At 46.0% G+C, this 15656-nt stretch overlaps 1 long non-coding RNA gene across 1 annotated transcript; it reads left to right on the top strand.

Moving 5' to 3' along the window:
- Window positions 1–4296: 4296 nt before the first annotated feature.
- LOC141084526 (uncharacterized) lies at window positions 4297–5905 on the top strand. Its single transcript, XR_012231021.1, has 3 exons — window positions 4297–4492; window positions 4574–4702; window positions 5143–5905. It is a non-coding gene; the product is annotated as an uncharacterized lncRNA (long non-coding RNA).
- Window positions 5906–15656: the final 9751 nt, after the last annotated feature.

Below are 15656 nucleotides of genomic sequence, written 5' to 3'. Positions count from 1 at the left end.
AGCAAATAAACCACTATATTTTTATCTGGTAACTAGTCCTGAGTATTTTACAGGATATGCATTATTTTACAAAACCTTCAAAAAGAACCTGAAGACCCACCTCGTCTGACAAGCCTACAACCCGCAGTGATCATCAGTCTAGTGAACCGCCGCACGACCAGCTCTACCCTTTCCTAGTGTATCCTCGCCCATCCCCTGTAGACTGTGAGCCCTTGCAGGCAGGGTTCTCTCTCCTTCTGTACTTGTGTGTGTCTTGAATTGCTCATGATAATTGTACTTGTCTATATTCGCCCCTCTTCACATGTAAAGCGCCATGGAATAAAAGGCGCTATAAAAATGTATAATAATAATAATAATCTATGGAGCAGCATATGGGGGCATAATCTATGGAGCATCTTATGAAACATCTTATGGGGCATAATCTATGGAGCATTTTATGGGGCAGCATATGGGGCATAATCTATGGAATATCTTATGGGGCCATAACCTTTATGGGGCAGCATATGGGACATATTATTCTAAGGAGCATCTTATGCTGGCATTATTAACCTTTGTGCAGCATTATATGGGTGTATTTTGTATAGAGAATCTTATTCAATACGGATATTCAAAAACATTTAACCTACTGATGTCTCAATTAATTTTACTTTTATTGGTATCTATTTTTATTTTTGAAATTTACCAGGAGCTGCTGCATTTTCCACCCTAGTCTTATACGCGAGTCAATAAGTTTTCCCAGTTTTTTTGTGGCAAATTTAGTGGGGTTGGCTTATACATGAGTATATACAGTATATTTATCTTTTTGATTGCATTTTATTCCACTTTTGTTTGGCGGTAGGTTGATAAAGCATTGTTTTTTGCCTTTCTTTTTCATGGTGTTCACTAGTGAGACCGTTTCATAGGTCACGTGGTGGTGGATGCAGCAATACCAAATATATGAACTATTATTGTTTATATTTTTTTTCCTAAAAATATTTATGGGTAGAATATATTTTATTTTTTTTTTTTTTTTTTAGATTTTTACAAATTTTTTTCAACTTTTTTTTAGCTTTTTTATGTTGTCCCACTATGGGACTATCATTTTATGAAGGCTGATCGCTCGTATAGCATGGGGATGCAGCAGCATTTCTATGCTATGCAAACTGTCAGCGCTGCACTGACAGAAAAAGTTGCTGATTATGCTCTGAGCATGATCTAGCAACTTTGCTAGCTCTGGTGACCTGGATGTCATCATGACGACATCAGGTCACCATGGCAACGATCGTGACCTCGCGTGACTTCGCGAGGTCTCCAATCCAAGGGCAGAAGGGCTGTCATTCCTCTGCTGTCTCCCGAAATGCTGCAATCGAGATCGATCGCAGCATTTAGGGGGTTAGAGTGTCAGGAGCTGTGCGGGACTGCTCTAGGCACTGAGTGCCGGGTGTCAGCTGTCAGAATCAGCTGACACCCAGTGGCGATGTCATGCACAGAGCCTTTGTCGCACAATATTGCCGGGACGTATCCATACGTCCCAGTTCAATAATACCCAGGTTTACAGGGATGTATGTGTAAGGGGTTACAAAGACTGATATACGCCTCTACCCCCTTAGGGTCTGTGCACACGTTGCGGATTCTGCTGCGGATCTGCAGCGGATTTGGCCCTGCAGATCTGCAGCAGATTCTGCTGCGTTGTATAGTACCATTCTATTCTATGTAAATCCAAAAACGCTGTGCACATGCTGCAGATTTTTCAGCGCAGATTTGCTGCGGATTTGAATCCGCAGCTTGTCAATTCTTTGTGCGGAATCCTCAGCGTTTTTACACCTGCTCAATTATAGATATCTGCAGAAAATCCACAGTAAATCTGCACAAAATACGCAGGTAAAACACAGGTCATTTTACCTGCGGATTTAGCAAAATCCGCACGGAAAAATCCGCAGCAGAATCCGTAACATGTGCACATACCCTTAGGCCATGTGCACACGGTGCGGATTCTGCTGCGGATCCTCAGCGTTTCTGGCCCTGCGGGTCCACAGCAGATTTAGGTGCGTTGTACAGTACCATTATTTTCAATGGTAAACTGGAAAACGCTGTGCACATGCTGCAGATTTTTCCACGCGGATTTGCTGCAGGTTACAATCCGCAGCATGTCAAATCTTTTTGCGGTTCTGCAGTGTTTCTGCATGCATTGACTTCCATTGTGTCATGCAATTCCGCAGCAAAACTGCAGAGATAAAAATATCTGCGGTTTTTGCTGCGGAATGAGGTTAAAAAACGCTGCAGAAGGAAGTGATGTCGGGAGGAGAGGAAGTGTGTGGGCGGAGTGTAGGGTAGGGAAGAAGGAAGTCACCATCTTAACATTATGGAAGGCTACCTTCGCTTGGGGATCGATGTGGGCCGTCTCATTGATTTGGTATGTATGTATGTGTGTGCGTCAGTCTGTATGTGTCTGTGTGCGTCAGTCTGTGTGCGTCAGTCCCCATGCGACGGTAGGCCCACAATTGTGCTCAGTTGCTGTATGGGGCTGCTGCTCTCATCCGGCTATAGGATGGGAGAGTAGACCCTGTGGCGACCGAGCACAATTGTAAAGTAAAAAAAAAAAAAACACATGCAATATACATACAATACATGTAACATACATACAATACATGACATACAACATAGAATACATACTCACCACATACAGCACATCTTCAACACCGAAGCCCTCAATCACCTATGGAAAAAAATAAAAAAGCACCAAAATACTCCCTGTGCGCAGAAATCCACTAATAGAGTGTCCTGCAGCGATCTCGTCTGTCCTCCGGTGATACAGTAAGCTCCTGCACTGTATCGCGGAGGTTCCCGGTGTTTTTGCGCTCCGATACCTCGCTTTACGGTACTAGAGCTGCGTGGGAACTTTCCCACACAGCAGTGCTGTAAAGCGAGAGTACTGGAGTCAATGAACTCCGGTAAACTCTTGCGCATACGCAGTAACACACTGCAGGAGCTTAGCTCCTGTCAGTGTGTTTCTGCAGCCATAGATAAAGGTCACATCTCCTGATGTGACTGTTCTCCATGGCAGATCGTCGTGGGACACTCGTTTATGGACTGCGTCGGAACAGATGGTATAAATTTGTTTTGTTTTTTTTCCCTTTTTTTCTAGGAGAACGAGGGCGTCGCACTGGAATGCCAGAAAAATAATTGTTAGTCAAAAAGTGTGTCTTTATTTCATTAAAAAAAAATTTTTGTCTGATTTATTTCAAATTTTATTTTTTAGATTATGGATCGGTGTCTTATTGACGCCTCTCCATTATTAATTTGGTTAATGTCTCCTTACAATCAAAGGTGGCATTAACCCCATTATTACCCCACATCCCACCGCTGCACGGGAGTGGGAAGAGAGGGGCTACATGCCGGAATTGGCGCATCTTATAGATGCGCCATTTCTGGGGTGGCTGCGGGCTGGTATTTGTAGCTGGGGGGGGGCCAGTATCCATGACCCCTTCCTAGGCTATGAATATCAGCCCACAGCTGTCTGCATAGCCTTTCTTGCCCTAAAATATAGGGGGACACCACGTCATTTTTTTTTTTTTGGGGGGGGGTGTCCCCCTATTTTTATAGCCAGAAAGGCTACGCAGACAGCTGCGGGCTGATATTCATAGCCTGCGAAGGGGCCATGCATATTAACCCCTTCCCAGGCTACAAGTATTAACCCGCAGCTGTCTGCTTAGCCTTTCTGGCTATAAATTATAGGGGGACACCACTTTTTTTTGGTGGTCCTCCATTTTGTACACCCAGAAAGGCTGCGCAGACAATAGAGCCTGGGAAGATATATGTCTATATTGACCCTTCCCAGGCAACACATAATTGGGGACCCCGGCCGTAGTTGTGACTACGTTTGGGATATTGATTATGGTAGGGATTGTGATAGGGTAGGGATTGTGATAACGGTAGGGATTAGAGTAGGGATTAGGTTAGGGATTAGGGTAGGGATTGTGATAACGGTAGGGATTAGGGTAGAGATTGTGATAATGGTAGGGATTTTGAAAAAGGTAGGGATTATTGTAGGGATTAGAGTAGGGATTATGATAACGGTAGAGATTGTGATAATGGTAGGGATTGTGATAGCGGTAGGGATTAGGGTAGGGATTGTGATAACGGTAGGGATTAGGGTAGAGATTGTGATAACTGTAGGGATTATTGTAGGGATTAGGGTAGGGATTGTGATAACGGTAGGGATTGTGACAATGGTAGGGATTAGGGTAAAGGGTTAGGGGTAGGGTTGGGATTTTTTTTTTTTGTTTGTGTTATGCTATTCACTGTGGTTATGTTATGGTATTTATTTTTTTTTTAAATCTTGTATCTAATGAGATGAATCTATACATTGTAGATATGTGATTTTCCACCCATATGGGACCCCTCTGACGAGGCCTACAAGGACCGTTATTACCGCGACCGCTGCTGGTCAAAGTTTTACGCCAGCTGTATCCTGAATGGGAATCTTTTAACAATGCAACACAGTTGCAAATTGGTAATTCTAATGTTCTTAACACTTTTTCAATTTTTTGGCATAAATATGATAATTTATGTTTTTTTTTGTTTTCTCTTTTAGAGAAAGATGTAAAGCAAAGGTGGAGGTCCGTGAGGGACAGATTCAACAAAAGTGGATCGTCTCCCACCCAACACTCCTTCCTTTTTATGAAGAACTTCAATTTTTGATAACTGGCAGGACATTGCGGAGGTAAATAATTATTATTTAAAAAAAAATATTTTAAAGACATCTATCTTCTATTTGTAAAGGTGGTATACCACAATCGGCTGCGTATTGAACACTGCATACAACTGCAGCGTTAAATTTGTATTGCCCAGATAGAACAGCATAGTGGAGGAGATGTGATGAAATTCCCTCTCCACTATGTGTACAAACATTGGAGGTGGCAGACCTACGTCCCCAGACATGTGACACGTCTTTTGTCACCACAGCATGTCACTTGTCTTGCGTTTGCACTCTGTCTCCGCAAGATAAGTATCACAGTATATTGAGATCATGCGTTGATTCTGCATGATCATGATTCCGTGTTATCAAAATGTGCAGCTGAGCATTCTTTTTGCTGCCTCAAAATCGTAGCTACTATGAAGCATGTAAACATAGCCTAATTTTTTTCTTTTTATCTCAAATAGCACTCAAGGCAACATTGTACCTCCGGCAGAGGAAGATTCGGAAGAAGCATCAGGACCTTCAACTGGAGCTGCCGGGACATCTTCTTGAGCTGTTGAAGATGCTGGTGGTGCCCCATTGTCAGCAGATGCTGGTGCATCATCGTCTGCCGCTGCTGAAGATTCAGTTGGAGCCGAAACAGTTGTTAGAGGAAGGGCTGACAGTCCGTTGTCAGGAGAGCCAAAAAAAAAAACCGAGGATAAAACAGTAAAAGCGGCACACGAGACACTAGCCTTGATGAAAAAGTCTACCACAGAAGACGAGTTTGACTTATTTGCCTTGCAAATAGCTAACAAGGCTTGCTCTCTGACCCTGGATCGCCAGTCCATTTTCACTAGCCTTGTCCAAATGTTGCTTACAGCTTTGCAGGATCCGACTTCAATTTTGCCTTATGATGACATTTTGATGTCTGTTTTCGGATTATTCCGAAAAAAAACCAAGGACAACCACAAAACCAACATGAATTTCAACCCAGTCGCCCATACAGCAGTGAACTGCTTGGACCCGCACCGAATCAAAGTCACAGTACAGATGCTGCAACAAACTATGGCTACTACCCGCAGTACCATAATTTGAATTAAATAATTAATTTTGTGGTTGACCTTTTGGTTGTTGGTCCCAAATGTTTAATATGTGGCCATCTGTTATCTTTCAAATTGAAAAATGAATGGCAGTGGTTGTCATTAAGTTTATTGTTTCTATAATAAATTTTGCTTTTCAAATTTACTTTGTGTTCTTTCTAAAAATTATAATAAGGGGGCTATACAATGGCTACATACGGACTGTGTCATGGGTACATGAGCACAGGACTATTGGGTAGAGGATAAGTATGATGGTGTAAGTTCACGGGACTATAGGACGTAGAATAATAGTTACAATTTTTAAAATAAAGCGCACATAGTGCAGAGATAAAAATGATGACCATAAATTATCAATTCAAATCTTTTTTATTGCATAATGATACATATAAACTATTTTTTTATCAAACCGAAAAAAAAAAAAAAATTGACGGGTCCTTCTTTGCTGGCGGTCAATCTTCTTCTTTGATCTTTCACTTCTGCACTGCGGCTGCTGAGCCTGAAATAAAATTATAGTTTTAGTACACAACACACTGAAAAAACAAAGACATGTGAAGAATTTTCTGAATCACAACCCTAATCCCAAAAATATTCATAATCCAAACCATAATGGAAACGCTGATTTCTAAAAAAAAAAACCAATCCTAAGTCTATTCCTAATCCAAACACTAATCACAAACCTAACCCAATCACAACCCTAATCCCATACCCAAACCCTAATCCAATACACAATCCCAAATTCAAACTGTGACCCTATTCCCAACCAACCCTAATCCTAACCATGACCCGAATCCCAAACATAATCACGGTCCGAACCCTTATCCCAAAAAATATCAACCCTCACTATCAGGATCCTGACAGTGCCGGCATACAGCCTCCGCTGAGCAGGGACTCACCCGCACTGTAGGGACCCCTGGGGACCAGAATAGCCAGAAAGTATAGGTGCACAGGACCTTAGTGATGCAGTTTAGTAAGCCGGCACGGGACCTACGGTCATGTGACTGCAAGGGGGCGGGGCTTAGCGTCCTGTTTTCACAGAAGACAGCAAACTCAGAGTCAGGCAAAATGGAGGTCGTTCACAGTACGGACAGCGAGGTACAGAAGGGGTAAACAGACGGGAGGTCAGACAAAGCCAAAGGTCATACACAAGAGGGCGACGCGGTACCAAGGGGACGAGCAGAGAGGTCGGGTCACAAGCAGAGAGTCATACACGAGAGGTAGCGCAGTACAAGAGGGACAGGCAGAACTCGTAACAGGGACAGAACCGAATCAAAACCGAACAAGCAAGCAAGATATCAGGCACAAGGTCAACTAACTCAGCCGAGGGCAGAAGTATAACTGACACTGGACCTAGGTCCAGTAAGCATTAAATAGCCGCCCTCTGCCAGGGAGAGGCAGAATAATTAACCCCCTGTCTGATCAGGACGGGCCAAAGCGAAACCCCGTCCTGGATCATGACACTAACGTAATTGAACCCTAACCTACTTTCTCATACCTGCTCTCTGCTGCATCAGGATTTGCAGCAAACACCCCAGCATGAGGATTCGGAATGGCCTGCGGACAGATAGGCGCTGCATGCTATAATCTTCAGCCCGCCGGGCACTCTGCTGGGCACTCTGCTGCTCATTTCTGGCACTCATCATTATTGCTTTGGTAAAAGCAAAATGGAGCCTTGAAAAGGAGGGGTTGGAGCAGGAAATGACATCAACATTTTTTTTTTCTTGAGTGTAGTTTGTCCAACTTTATCTGTTTCTGTGAGAAAACCGCAGACAATTCAGCAAAACAAAACGCACTTAAAAACCGCAGCAAAACAGCACTTGCGTTTTCTGCCAAGAGGTGCAGTTTTTGGAAAGAAAAATCCGCAGGAGATTCCACTATGTGTGCACATACCCTTAGAGTGTAAGATTGTGGCTGCTATTCGTCTTCATACAATTTGTGCGTGTGTGTGTGTGTATATATATATATATATATATATATATATATATATATTTCTGTCTTTTTGCTGTACGTAAAGTTAGGGTAAGCGTAGGACTCCGAATCGGACACTAGGTGGGGCACAGTAATGTACATAAGTAGTGCAAAAGAACATGGCACTCGTATGATGATCAGTTGTAGGTGCTCAAGTAGGGTGTCCAGCCTGTTGTCCAATTATTAGCAATAAACTTGTCACTCAAATTGTGAAAAAAGAGGATTCCATTTATTTTGCTTCCAGACACAATATTGTTGTCACGCTCGCGCCTTGGCAGATTGGCGTGAACGAGGGGGTCGTGGACACACTGTGCCACAGACCAGACTACCCTGGTAGGGGCGTAACTAATGCAGCTAACTCAGTCTTCACTGGAGCCTCTGATGGTGAGGTCAGGCTTGTGCGGCAGGTAGCTGCCAGGTGCCACTCCAGGGTGGTGTTTGGCTGTGGCTGCTGATCCCACTGGGGAACAGGACGCTAGGACAGGTGCGACTGACAGACAGGCAGGCACGGCTGATACTCTGGCAGGCGGGCACGGCTGAGACACTGGCACGGCTGAGACACTGGCAGGCACGGCTGAGACACTGGCAGGCGGGCGCGGCTGAGACACTGGCAGGCGGGCACGGCTGAGACATTGGCAGGCGGGCATGGCTGAGACACTGGCAGGTGGGCGCGGCTGAGACACTGGCAGGTGGGCGCGGCTGAGACACTGGCAGGCGGGCGCGGCTGAGACACTGGCAGCCGGGCACGGCTTAGACACTGGCAGCCGGGCACGACTGAGGCATGGTTACGGCTGAGACACTGGCAGGTGGGCACGGCTGAGACACAGGCAGGTGGGCGCGGCTGACTGGGAAGGCACAGGGACTCGGGCAGGAAGGAGTGGTGTATGGAATAGGTAGAGACTTGGTCACACAGCAGGTACAGGAAGGATGGAAATATAGATGGGTATGAAGGAACAGGTTAGGACCTGTTCACACTGGAGAAGAACGGCAAGGCTGCGGGGAGGAGCTACAGAGCCTGAACAGTACGAAGCAGGCAGAGCTGCAAGAGTGCGGAGCATAAGCAGAGCCGCAAGAGTACGGAGCACAGGCAGAGTCCCAAGAGTACAGAGCAGGCAGAGCTGCAAGAGTGCAGAGCACAGTCAGAGCTGCAAGAGTGCGGAGCACAGTCAGAGCCGCAAGAGTGCAGAGCACAGGCAGATGTAGGGGACACCAGGATAGACAGCTGGGAAAGGAGCCACAGACAAGGAGACTGAGAGACAGAGGTAGGACATAGTTCGGATAAGGTAATGGTGCGAGACAAGGTACTGGAACAAAGACACAGAAAGCCAGATATGCTGCCTCCTGGAGGGCAGAGCAGACAGGTGCGAGACAAGGCAAGGAACAACAGCACAGGAACCAGGATATACTGCCTCCTGGAGGGCGGACAATACGGGTACAAGGCAAGGCTAGGAACAATAGCACAGGGACCAGAATATTCTGCCTCCTGGAGGGCGGCAGGACAGGTACAAGGCAAGGCTAGGAACAATAGCACAGAGACCACGATATTCTGCCTCCTGGAGGGCAGCAAGACAGACACAGGACTAGGAATCAAGCCTCCAGAGAAGGCAAAACACAGGACAGGACCTGGCAACTCAGCAGCAAGACACTAACTGAGTTAAGATATTGCTCAGGCCCCTACCAATGGGTGGATCTGCCCTAAATACTAGAGGCCTCTTGGTAATTGGCCAGGGACACATTAGACAGGTGCACCCTGATTCCATAAGAACCAGCGAGTTCTGGCGTTCCTCCCATGCATACAGCCAGGAAGCATGCAGAGAGCAGGAAGGAAGCAAGAGGCACACAGCATGGAGCCGGCAGCAGACAGAACACACAGCAAGGCCTGGAGCAGTGAGTAAGTTGGTGTGTGGGGGCTGGGAGGCCATTCAGTGATGCCGGCAGGGTTGTTACAATTGTCATTAAATGTTTTCGGTCCGCCACTGGAACTTCATCAGAATAGTCTTTAAACTTTCACAGAATGGAAGTATACTAGACTTGCTTCTACACAACCCCTGGCAAAAATTATGTAATCACCAGCCTTGGAGGATGTTCATTCAGTTGTTTAATTGTGTAGAAGAAAAGCAGATCACAGACATGGCACAAAGGTAAAGTCATTTCAAATGGAAACTTTCTGGCTTTAAGAAACACTAAAAGAAATCAAGAACAAAAAATGTAGTAGTCAGTAATGGTTACTTTTTTTTAACCAAGCATAGGGGAAAAATTATGGAGTCACTCAATTCTGAGGGAAAAAATTATGGAATCATGAAAAACAAACAAAGTAACACTCCAACACATCACTAGTATTTTTTTGCACCACCTCTGGCTTTTATAACAGCTTGCAGTCTCTGAGGCATGGACTTAATGAGTGTCAAACAGTACTCTTCATCAATCTGGCTCCAACTTTCTCTGATTGCTGTTGCCAGATCAGCTTTGCAGGTTGGAGCCTTGTCATGGACCATTTTTTCAACTTCCACCAAAGATTTTCAATTGGATTGAGATACTGACTATTTGCAAGCCATGACATTGACCTTATGTGTCTTTTTTCAAGGAATGTTTTCACAGTTTTTGCTCTATGGCATTATCATCTTGAAAAATGATTTCATCATCCCCAAACATCTTTTCAATTGATGAGATAAGAAAAGTGTCCAAAATATCAACATAAACTTGTGAATTTATTGAAGATGTAATAACAGCCATTTCCCCAGGGCCTTTACCTGACATGCAGCCCCTTATCATCAATGACTGTGGAAATTTGCATGTTTTCTTCAGGCAGTGATTTTTATAAATCTCATTGGAACGGCACCAAACAAAAGTTCCAGCATCATTACCTTGCCCAATGCAGATTCGCGATTCAACACTGAATATGACTTTCATCCAGTCATACACAGTCCACGATTGCTTTTACTTAGCCCATTGCAACCTTGTTTTTTTTCTGTTTAGGTGTTAATGATGGCTTTCGTTTTTCTGTATGTAAATCCCATTTCCTTTAGGCGGTTTCTTACAGTTTGGTCACAGAAGTTTCCTCCCATTGTTCCTCATTTGTTTTGTTGTGCATTTCCTGTTTTGGAGACATATTGCTTTGTTTCCGGTCTTGACCCTTTGATGTCTTCCTTGGTCTACCAGTATGTTTGCCTTTAACAACCTTCCCATGTTGTTTGTATTTGATCCAGATTTTAGACACAGCTGACTGTGAACAACCAACATCTTTGCAACATTGCATCATGATTTACCCTCTTTTAAAAGTTTGATAATCCTCTACTTTGCTTCAATTGACATCTCTCGTGTTGGAGCCATGATTCATGTCAGTCCACTTGGTGCAACAGCTCTCCAAGGTGTGATCACTCCTTTTTAGATACAGACTAATGAGCATATCTAATTTGATGCAGGTGTTAGTTTTGGGAATGAAAATTTACAGGGTGATTCCATGATTTTTTCCCTCAGAATTGAGTGATTTTTCCCCTATGCTTTGTTATAAAAGTAACCATTACTGACTACCACATTTTTTGTTCTTGATTTCTTTTAGTGTTTCGTAAAGCCAGAAAGTTGCCATTTGAAGTGATTTTAGTTTTGTGCCATGTCTGTGATCCGCTTTTTTCTACAAAATTAAACAACTGAATGAACATCGTCCAAGGCCAGTGATTACATAATTTTTGCCAGAGGTTGTAGTGTGGTTATAGAAAATGGTGCCTGGATGCCGTAGTACAGTGTATATGTTAGGGACGGTGGAACGCACTAAATATTAAACAACGTAAAGAGCGTTCGCCGCCCGGGGTCCACCATGCAGAAGCTGTAAAACTGCTGCTATATAATGGCAGACGCACAATATGGCGATATAGCCCACGCGGGTTGAACGTCACCCGGCGTGCACTGGCGAGCTCTGTTATGTTGACAGAGGCGCCTTAAGGTATAAACATAAATGCCGAGCCTGTTGACCGCACAGGTCTTAGCGGTGTGCACGCACGGTATATGGTCACAGGACTCAGGCCCGAGACACAGGGTTGGTGTTCGTCTAGACCTACCGTGCGTGCGGCATCGCTACTGCGGACGCCAACAAGTGCTGCTGACAGCAGCATGGCGACTGACCCAGCCGCTGTACGACAATGCCCAAGAGGGGGCGCACTGCCAGACGCTAGTGCTGTGTAGATGTGCACTGTGGCCTGTAGCGTGCCACTGACTGGCGCTGAGTCTATGTCTGAGTCCCTATCCACACACATAGCATCAGAGGGAGGAGATCTTAATGAGTCATTCGCAGGAACATGCATCCATCATCATTCACACAGATAGCAACTAGAGTCTATACTAACCTTTTATAGCCAGGACCTTCCGGAAGCTTCCAGATGCCTGAGATGGACCAATCAGATCACGAGAAGGACCTGGGCATGTGACTCCCGATCTCCAATGGGAGATCGTCTCGTGAGCATGCCCAGTAGAGCGACGGAGGAACTTAGCCTCTGGAGCGATTTGCTGCTGAGCAGCCTGCATTGCTATTGCTGACCCAAAGGTGGAAGCAACTGCCAGACCCACAGAGCAGGTCTGGGCAGAGCATCTGGGACGCCGGGACTGCTGAGCAATCTCCTCTGCAGTCGATAGATAATGGGAGACCGCAGAATGTGAGGCTCTGGATTCCTGTTGAGCCGCAGCAGGAACCCGACGCCTAACAGTATATAGAAGGAATGCACTTCTGCTGCTTGCAACCAACATCGCTGTGGATATGCACTGTATTTCTTATTCAGATGGGGCATCTGCGGTGTGTTTCCTGCCGCTGTGGATGGAACATGCCGCAGATGCCCCATCCGGATAAGAAATACAGCGCATATCCACAGCGACGTTGGTCGCAATCAGCAGAAGCGCGTTCCTTCTATATACATTGTACTATAGCATCCAGGCACCATATGATATAACCAAACAAGAAGCAAGTCTAGTATACTTCCATTCTTTGAAAGAGTTTAAAGACAATAGTGTACATAGTTATTTAGGAGGCTGACCATGGTTAAGTGTAGAAGTCTTCCTGTTTGTAGTCAGTAGGGGCCTAGTGCAGGTATTGGGCGGACAGCTACACAACGTTAAGCAAGGTACTCAGCCATTCAGAGTCCGGATGGACAGAAGTGCAGCTGATGCAGCAGCGGGACCGGAGTTTGGAACAGAAGCTTGTGAATCGGTCCTTAAGCAGTACAGGGACAAAGGTCGCGTAGGGAGTCTGAACAGGGAGGACGCTATGTTGCCGCAAGAGGTGGTACGGCTCTGTAATGTACTGAAGGACGTAGGACGAAGTGCAGGGAAAGTGGAGAACGTGGACTGTAAGGAACTCTATGCTGATGTTGTAACTGACAAGGATGTGCTGCGACAAGGAAAAAGTAAAATTCTTCATTTTAAGTTTGAAATGGACTCTGTCTCTTTATGTACAACAACGGAAGCAGCAGAAATTCAGCCAACCTGATGGGACCCTGACGGTGCAGACGGTGAAGCAGAAGGTATGCTGCAGAGGGGACATTGTGTTCATGTGACGGAAGGCCAGGGTGTGCCAGAGCCACTAGTCTCAGCCACGACTATGGCTCTGGCATCCCTCACACTTGGCGTAGTGCAGCAGGATCCCGCAACCGTGACATGTGGGAATGCCATGGAAGATATTGTGGATGTTAATGAAATGCTGGATGTGACTGATATACTGGACTTGAATGTGACAGACATTGTGATGGCAAAGATGGCGGCTTTAAAGATGGCGGAAGATGGTACGCAAATGAAGGACAACAGCCCTGATCCCACCTGGCAGAGTTGGTGGCCTAATCATGGTTCAGCATCTTCCAGAGCAGGAGCCTGATCTTCAGGAGCTGGGACAGCAGCAGAGGCTGGAACCACTTTGCCCAGAGCCAATTTCTCAGCTTCGTTGGGGACCGGAACCAGTGACCACCTCAAAGGAGCCTACTCCGGAAGTGCAGGCCAAGCCGGAACGCTATCTGCGGGAACCGGAACCTTTTCAACCCGGAGCCAGTTCCACATCATCGACGGGGACCGGAACCAGCGACAGCCCCGAAGGAACCTGAACCAGAAGTGAAGTCCAAGCTGGTGCTAAAGCCTTGGCGGTCAGAGTACACAGCAGCATCCGCGGAGGGATACAACAGTTACGGGATGGATGCGACTGAGCTACCAAGACCAGTAGTGGTGAGTGCATCTCCTCAGTCCTTGACCCCAGAAGACAGGTCACTGCCACAATCCCATACCCCAATCAGGCTGGTCTGTTCCCCAGTCTCATATCCTGGGACGCGGGCCTCAGGCCTCAGTATAGTGATCCGGGGCCTCTGGACTTGTCATGTGGCCACAGTAACCAGGAGGTCGGAGTTAAGATCAGCGCTGAGGCAGCGTTGGGCGCCTCCCATTTTCACCAGGCGGTGGAGGGCCCATTTCCTTCCCCCGGACATTCTACTTGGATTGCGGATGTTATTGAGGGAAAAAAGCAGCGGGAAAGAGAAATTTGGGCCTAGCTGCGCCGGCCAGGAGGGGGCGCTATGGCCGGTCGTCACACTCATGGCCAGCTCGCGTATACAGAGGTGGATAGAGGTTTCGGCTTCATACATGAGTCGGGAACCAAATCTATGTCAACGCCGCCTCTGTGCAATTCGGAAGACCATTGGAAGAAGGAGACTTGGTCTCCTTCATAAAAGAGGACTGCCTCAGGGGCCACTTTGTGGTGGCAGTGACCCTGTGTACTGAGGATGATGGCCCATAACTGTACGCGGGCCCGAGACGTGAACAGTCGGTACCCCACAGTTCATCTACCTCCACCTCCAGCACTGCCTCTGCTGTGTCCTGGTAGCCTACGGACTCTGCGGCTGCAGCAACAGACTGTGTTCTAGGACCAGGTAGCACGCACGTGGCACACGGGACCATGCCATCCACAAAGGGAGGGGAAGGCCTCCCCTAGAGAACTTGTCTAAGTGTGAACTGGCAGTGCAAATGAATGGACTGTCTCCGGGCACACGCTTGCAAATATCGTGGAAAGAATGAACTTTTTTTCCCACCATGGACTGGAAGTGTAACCTGGAGGACTGTAAGCCAGGCACCTCTGAAGAGAGACGGGACTCTCGTGCGTTGTTTATTATCTACCTCCTTGGCCTCCCTGCGGGAAGTATTCTTTGTACATATTAAAAATTTTCTGGGTAAATGGTCAGGGATGAGAATTATTAAATGGAGGAGAATGTAAGGAGGTAAGAAGACTGATATACACCCCTACCCTCTTAAAATATAAGATTGTGGCTGCTATTGGTCTTCATACAATGTGTATACACAGTTAGGTCCATATATATTTGGACAGAGACAACATTTTTCTAATTTTGGTTCTAGACATTACCACAATGAATTTTAAACAAAACAATTCAGATGCAGTTAAAGTTCAGACTTTCAGCTTTCATTTGAGGGTATCCACATTAAAATTGGATGAAGGGTTTAGAGTTTCAGCTCCTTAACATGTGCCACCCTGTTTTTAAAGGGACCAAAAGTAATTGGACAATTGACTCCAAGGCTATTTCATGGACAGGTGTGGGCAATCCCTTTGTTATGTCATTCTCAATTAAGCAGATAAAAGACCTGGAGTTGATTTGAGGTGTGGTGCTTCCATTTGGAAGGTTTTGCTGTGAAGGAAACATGCGGTCAGAGGAGCTCTCCATGCAGGTGAAACAAGACATCCTTAAGCTGCAAAAACAGAAAAAACCCATCCGAGAAATTGCTACAACATTAGGAGTGGCAAAATCTACATATGATATCGCGGTATATGTATTCCTGCGCAGCGGGCACTTCCGGTTGATGCGCTATACGTCATCGCTATCTCACTCTGCTCATTATGGCTGCGCAGGCGCCGTCTGCTGTGTAACCCGGAGCAGTGTAAAGTTCCGGGGCAGTTA

The sequence above is a fragment of the Dendrobates tinctorius genome, unplaced genomic scaffold (genome assembly GCF_039654945.1).
Source record: "Dendrobates tinctorius isolate UK_male_01 unplaced genomic scaffold, ASM3965494v1 ptg000024l, whole genome shotgun sequence".
NCBI classification, from domain to species: Eukaryota; Metazoa; Chordata; class Amphibia; order Anura; family Dendrobatidae; genus Dendrobates; species Dendrobates tinctorius.
This window is presented reverse-complemented; position numbering and strand designations above follow the sequence as displayed.